Source organism: Berghia stephanieae, chromosome 2 (assembly GCF_034508935.2).
Source record: "Berghia stephanieae isolate SIO BIC M18660-M18661 chromosome 2, UCSD_Bste_1.3, whole genome shotgun sequence".
In the NCBI taxonomy this organism is placed as follows: domain Eukaryota; kingdom Metazoa; phylum Mollusca; class Gastropoda; order Nudibranchia; family Aeolidiidae; genus Berghia; species Berghia stephanieae.
Genome location: NC_088361.1, coordinates 56077414 through 56084427, shown reverse-complemented (window position 1 = coordinate 56084427; position 7014 = coordinate 56077414). Strand labels below are relative to the sequence as shown.

Genomic DNA, 7014 nt, shown 5'->3' with positions numbered 1-7014 from the left:
TTGTTGGTAGGAAATCGAAAGAAATTTTAATTCCGAAATAAAACGTCCGTGTTCGATTCCTTTACGGTTCCGCAACTAAAACGAGTGAGTTACACTGACATTATTATGATAAAACAAGAGACCCACTGAGAGGACAGGTCAAATGGAGGGCAAGACGGACCGTAGCGTAGTGGAAATTGATTGCCCTCAGTTTACAGCCTTACTTATCCGTGGCCTGCACTTGTACACGTTGCCTACCATATTATGCCTCCACGACTATCTGTCCTCTGCCTCCCTCATGTACTCTGAGTTTGTAGGGATGTTGTTGTTGATAGCCTCAAACTGGTCAAAGACGTCAACCTCTGACGAACATGAGCTCTTTTCCCTCTATGTAGCCACTAAGTGTTAGGCTTTCAATGTACCCTCGTCACCACACATGGCCAAGAAAACCCATTTGCCTTTTTCTGATGATTTTCACAATTTGGATGGGTTTCCCTATTCTATGCAAAACTTCTACGCTTGTTTTTCTATCTGACCATTTGATGTTTAGCAATCTTCTGTACAACTACATTTCGAAAGCTTCTAGGTGGTTGTGACATTTCTTGCCTGGAGTCCTAGTTCCACACGGGTAGAGGAGAGACGAGAGAACGTATATTTGGATAACCTTTAGTTACGTGATTAATTTAATATTGGTGGCAGAGATGACTGGTCCTAAGTTGTGGAAGATGCATTTAGCGATCGCTATTCTTTGAATTATTTCTTTTAAAAATCTCTAGCGTCGTTCGTGATGGTTGCACTGAGATACTTAAACTTTTAAACTTGTTTAAAATGGGTTCCCTTTTGTTGATGAGGTGAAAAGATAGAACTTAGGGTTTTTATTTCGTTAACGACCATGCACTCTGTTTTCTTGACGTTTAGCAAAAAGTCACTATGCTTCGCTACCAGCCACTAATTTGTCAAGCATGATCTGAAGGTTTTCTGGTGTGTAAGCCATAAGAACTGCATCGTCTGTATACTTCAGGTTCGTCAAATTCTCACCTCGAACACAGATGCCTTATACTCCTTAAATTTCATGGAAGAGCATTATATTATTGTTATTATTATTATCATCATCATCATCATCATCATCATCATCATCATCATCATCATCATCATCATCATTATTTTTATTATTTTTATTATTATAATTATGATTATTATTAATATTATTATTATTATTATTATTATTATTATTATATTATTATTATTATTATTATTATTATTATTATTATTATTATTATTATTATTATAATTATTATTATTATTATTATTATTATTATTATTTTTATTATTATTATTATTATTATTATTATTATTATTATTATTATTATTATTATTATTATTGTTATTATTATTATTATTATTATTAATAATAATAATAATAATAATAATAATAATAATAATAATAATAATAATAATAATAATAATAATAATAATAATAATAATAATAATAATAATAATAATAATGATGATGATGATGATGATGATGATGATGAGAATAATAATAATAATAATAATAATAATAATATTAATAATAATGATGATGATGATGATGATGATGATGAATATATAATAATAATAATAATAATAATAATAATAGTAATAATAATATATAATAATAATAATAATAATAATAATAATAATAATAATAATAATAATAATAATAATAATAATAATAATAATAATAATAATAATAATAATAATAATAATAATAACACCTAGTATGTCTGTCCTTATTGATGAAAGTCTTTAATTTAGCTTGACCGAATGAATATCCATAAAAATGAGACTTCAATTTTAATTTCGGCTCCAAGTCACTGCGCCATATTATAATATAGAACCGAGTAGGCAATTGGTCGTATGATTTTTTGTTCTGCAAGTGTGTGTGTTGGTGAGTGGGGGGGGGGGGGGGGGGTTGAATTGCTAAAACGTCAAGTTTTCCTTTTCAGATTACATAATAATTATTGTGATTGAGTTCAGTACATTGTTATTTTCCTATTCAAAGCATAATAACACCGATCATTAGTTATATTAATAATACAATCGCTCCCCTCACCCCTCTCCCAAAATTCTTATGTAATAGACTTATAGACGCATGCTATTCATGGTAACATTCAACCAGAAAAAAATACCCCTTTCATGCATTAATGCATTATGTAAGTCAGTAGAGTTAATAGTTTTTCAGAACTATCAAGTTCTCACCAGTTTTTGATAGCAAAGCAATTAAGTGCAGCTGTTAACAATCCGAGTATGCATGTATTATGTAATGATTATCATTAATAAGCTCTGGGAGAGACAGAAATGCATTAGTTACTCGTCAATAATAAAGGTTCTTTGTGCAACTATATGGCCTTGTAATATCTATCTATCTATCTATCTATCTATCTATCTATCTATCTATCTATCTATCTATCTATCTATCTATCTATCTATCTACTATCTATCTATCTATTTTACAGGATCACTTCGGTAATTTCAAGACGAATTGAAAATAACTGATCTCCTCATTTTCCAGACTTCCCATGGACTTCTCTTTGTAGAGATACATTTGAAAAAAAAAATTATATGAAAACTCAACTGAAAACGTTATGGAACTAAAGAATGAAATCAGCCGCGTCATTCATGAAATTTCTATTGATACTTAATTTGCCAGTGAATTTTGGACAATTATGCGAAACGCATCGACATTTGTTTGAGTCAAAATGGGAACCACTTTGAACATCAGCGGAACTAAAATTCAACAGAAACAAGAATCACAGCCAACACTATAAAATATAAATTTCTCTTTTTGTTTTGTTCATACTTTGTTCTGTGACTTTGAAAATCGTTTCAATCATTGGGTAAAAACTTCTCAATCGGGTTAAAAATGGCGTTTTCAGAAAAAGCAGTACTTTCACTTACTGAACTGTTGAGGATTAATGAAATAAAAAAAAAAAGCAATATAAAATTAACACCAAACAAAACTTTAGAAGATGGCGGATCCTTTGATATGTGTTACATGATTCTGTGATAATATGCCGTTAAGTTATTAAGTTTTGTAATCCTACACTTTTTAAAATCAAAGCCGTATTTACGGCTCATTTCATTTTAAAGCTGATCACTTTTAATTCATGGAATTTGTTTTATACATATATACATATACATCTGCTACGTAAAGGGAGGGACATGCGGGAAGATGGAAGAAACAACGAGTTGTCGGATGACAGCAGTTTCTAATGGTTCTGACACTAGGATTTTATGACGATCTTTATCACCGCATGGTCGCGAACCCGTCAGGAAGCTTCGTCTACAGATTAGTGAGAGGGGCTTCAACACAACGCATCGTTCAACTAGATGCTCTGCGGTGTCGGGCTCTTGACAACAACGGGTACCTACATGCTTGACAGGTGGCAAGCCTCCACTGATGTAGTGAGCATGCCGTGAGGCAAGTTCTCAGCGAAGCCGATTGGCTGCCACCAGAGTCTACTTATAGTACCGGTCTGATCACAGCCAAAACTCGATACACTCTATTATAATATAACTGTACCCCTTTAATGATATAATGCAGATGTCGGTGTCACTCAAAGGCTTTCGTTTTCCCTCTTTCCCGGCCGTTTTCCCAATCGGTTAGCTAAGTGATGTCACTGTGATGTCATCAAAGAAATTCCTTAGTCGACGGTCTCACCATTAAAACAACCGTTCTATGCTGTCTTTAAAGTAATGTATACTGATACTGCTATTTACTACGAAGATAACGTGACCTGTCAAATTTCACTTATTTCTACATATGGCCAGCATGTAATAACTATATAACCTGTAGATACTGCAATTCTACGCAGAAGTTCCTCCAGGCATCTCTGTCTGGGCAAGCCAACTCAGCTCATCCATGTCTTTCAAGCCTCTATCATCGCCTCTTCAAATGTCCTCCTCCAGGCCCAGTGGCCTGTTTCTCTTTCTCTTTCCCCGTGGGGACCATCATAGTGCAATGTAAGGCAGTCTGGACTTTTTCATTCGGAGAACGTGACCCAGCTATTTCCATCGTCTGTGCTTGACTTCATCCACAATGTTTTTCATTCTTGTGCGCCTGAAGATTTCTTCGTTGCTGTTGCCAACCAAGTTTCAGGATTCTGAAGAGGTATCTTCGTTCAAACCGTCTGAGGTGACTCTCTATCTTCTTGTTCATTCTCCAAATTTCTGCTGCATATAGGAGAACAGAGCGGACGTTGGATTGGTAGATCATTATTTTGGGGTTGGAATGCAAGGATGTTGATTTCCAAATATTCCTGAGCCCATTAAAAGTGCAAGCTGCAAGTTCGATTCTTCTTTTTCAACGTTGCTATCAGCAGAGATGTAACTGCCCGGGTATTTGAAGAGTTCCACCTCGTCCAGATATGTGCATTGGATTTTGACCATTTATTGTTTGCTCTTTGTCTTTACTTTCACGAGTTTTGTTTTGCCTGGATGGATTTTAAGGCCTACACTTTTGATGTCTCATCCCTCTTGGTGATTTTCTCGGATGTCCTTCTGCTTATCTGAACAAAACTTTAGATACTACTACTACTACTACTACTACTACTACTACTACTACTACTACTACTACTACTACTACTACTACTACTACTACTACTACTACTACTACTACTGCTGCTGCTGCTGCTGCTGCTGCTACTACTACTACTACTACTACTACTACTACTACTACTACTACTACTACTACTACTATTACTACTACTACTACTACTACAGACACAAAACAGCAGCAATAGCAGGGGCGTGGCTATATTGGTTGATTTGGTGCCTGGCACCGTTCCATCTTTTAAAAATGGATTACAGCATTTTTTAAAAAAATAAAACTGAGAAATAGTAAATACCGCCTCATACTTATTTGAGTAAGTCTTTTCTGTATATTTTTGTTCTTTCTTTTGTATTTACAGATATAGCATGATTTTAAGTCATTTTCTTCTTATTCTGGCACCACCTTATATTGTAAGCACGCCACGCCACTGAGCAATAGATACATGGATAAATGGAGAGACAGATATCGTGTAGATAGAGGGACAGATAGATAAACAGATAGATTGATGGACGTTTATATAAAAATTCAGGAGAAGGAAGAAGGGGAGGGGGGAGGAAGAGGAGGAGGGGGTGATGAGGAAGAAGAAGAGGAGGAGGAAATGAAGAAGAGTACCAACAATCAAAACTGTGTGTTTATTAGTGCGGGGCGGTCCTTGGCAAGCTTAAGGACCACGGTCCTACGGTCCTTGGGAAATGAAGACCGCAAGGACCGGTCCTAGGACCGGTCCTTTTCGACATTGAACATTCCTGAGAGACTGTTGGAGATTCGAACCGGTTTGACCTTTGAGACCGTGGGATCGTTCATTCTTGAACCGTTAAAGACCGCTACACGATGAAAACCGTGGTCTACAGGAGTAAAACACACGGAGTAGTCACACTCATTTCAAATTGTAACCTAATTAGAGAAGAGGGGTGATGCCTTCTTTATTTGCTCACCGTACTTCATTGTTACTTCGATAATTTAATACAATTTGAAATTTATCCCCATTAACGGAGATAATGGCATCGCCCAAGGCGTTGATCGAGTTGTTCGTGGCGTTGATACACACACGCAACTCCTACCCCCCCCCCTCCCCCCCCCCCCCCCCCCCCCACACACACACATTAGAGGGCAGCGAGCATTGAAGAGTAAGAGAGAGACGTGAAGTTATAATAAGAGGGGGTGGATGAGGTAATAAGAGGGGTCGATGGTGACTTTTCGCCAGATCTAACAAACTCAGCTACCCATTCATTGCTGAGTAGACAGGGATTCAGAAAAAACTCGACTGCACCCGGGATCGATCTCTGGCCCTTTGCGTATAAAGAGAGTGCTCTATCAACTGAGCTATCGGGGTCCCCAAATATTCTATTGGACTTTTTTAAAATTCAGACGTTATAACTGGGTTTTTTGGAAGGAAGAAACTAATGAAACTCATATTATTTGATTAGTAAAAACACCAAACGAAATTTTAATATTATTGTATTATTTTAAATGACAACACTGCGATAGAAAGGAGTGGTGACAAGAGATGGACAAAAGAAAACAAAAAATCGGATTTGCTACTTGCTAGGTTCGACACACACAAACACACACATCTTTAGTAGTCACATACATTTCAAACAATAACCCATTAGAGAAGAGGGGTCATGCCTTCACCATAGATCATTGTCATTGCGATCATTATGGTGTAGTAAATTTTGAAATTTACCCCGTATAATGGAATCGTCCAAGGCGTGCGCCTCCTGTTCCCCCCATCTCACACACGAAAGGGCGGTTTGCGGAGTGGAGGTTGGTTGTCGTCTGCCTGTATGGTCGTCTGTGTCGTTTAGTGTATGGCAAAGGGGGGTGGGTGCGATTAATTAAGTGGGATGGGTGGTGATTGGTGGAAGATAGGCAACCGAGGCAACGAATCGCTGGGAAGTAGCCTAGTATGGCGCGAGACCGTGGAAAGGTGATAAGAAGTGAGGACCGCCGCCGGTCTTCCCTATCGGACCGATCCTCGGTTCACAGCTAAAAGACCGTGGGACCGGTCCCTGGACCGGTCCTCAGCGCGGCACTAGTGTTTATTGATCGTTTATTGTCTGATTGATACAATTTAGTGAGAACTACTCATAAAAATGGCTGGCGAAAAACAATAACAAAGAGCACAGTGCCGTCAATGTCTTTCTATCTATGTAACACACTTGGGCATGAATGAAACGAATGTTCGTCGTTCTCTCATCGGTTGAGGGACACGTTCGGACTGTTTGTCCCATTCGGGGAACAAGGAAAACACCCCATAAATCACCTCCACACCTGATCATTCTGCACGTTGTGTACGCCATGTTAGCCGAATAGTGTTCAGGTGTGGTGGACCCACCATTACGTTCTTTCACTTGTGACGGCACCCAATTTATATATCCTCCCAAGAGAAAGCACGTAGACGCTACCTAAAAAAAATAAATACGAAATTATTCTACAAC

At 37.4% G+C, this 7014-nt stretch overlaps 1 long non-coding RNA gene across 1 annotated transcript in view; it reads left to right on the top strand.

The window, feature by feature from the left end:
- LOC144965197 (uncharacterized) overlaps positions 1–7014 on the top strand; it is a 567438-nt gene that overhangs the window by 477148 nt on the left and 83276 nt on the right. The gene's annotated exons all lie outside the window — the stretch shown is intronic.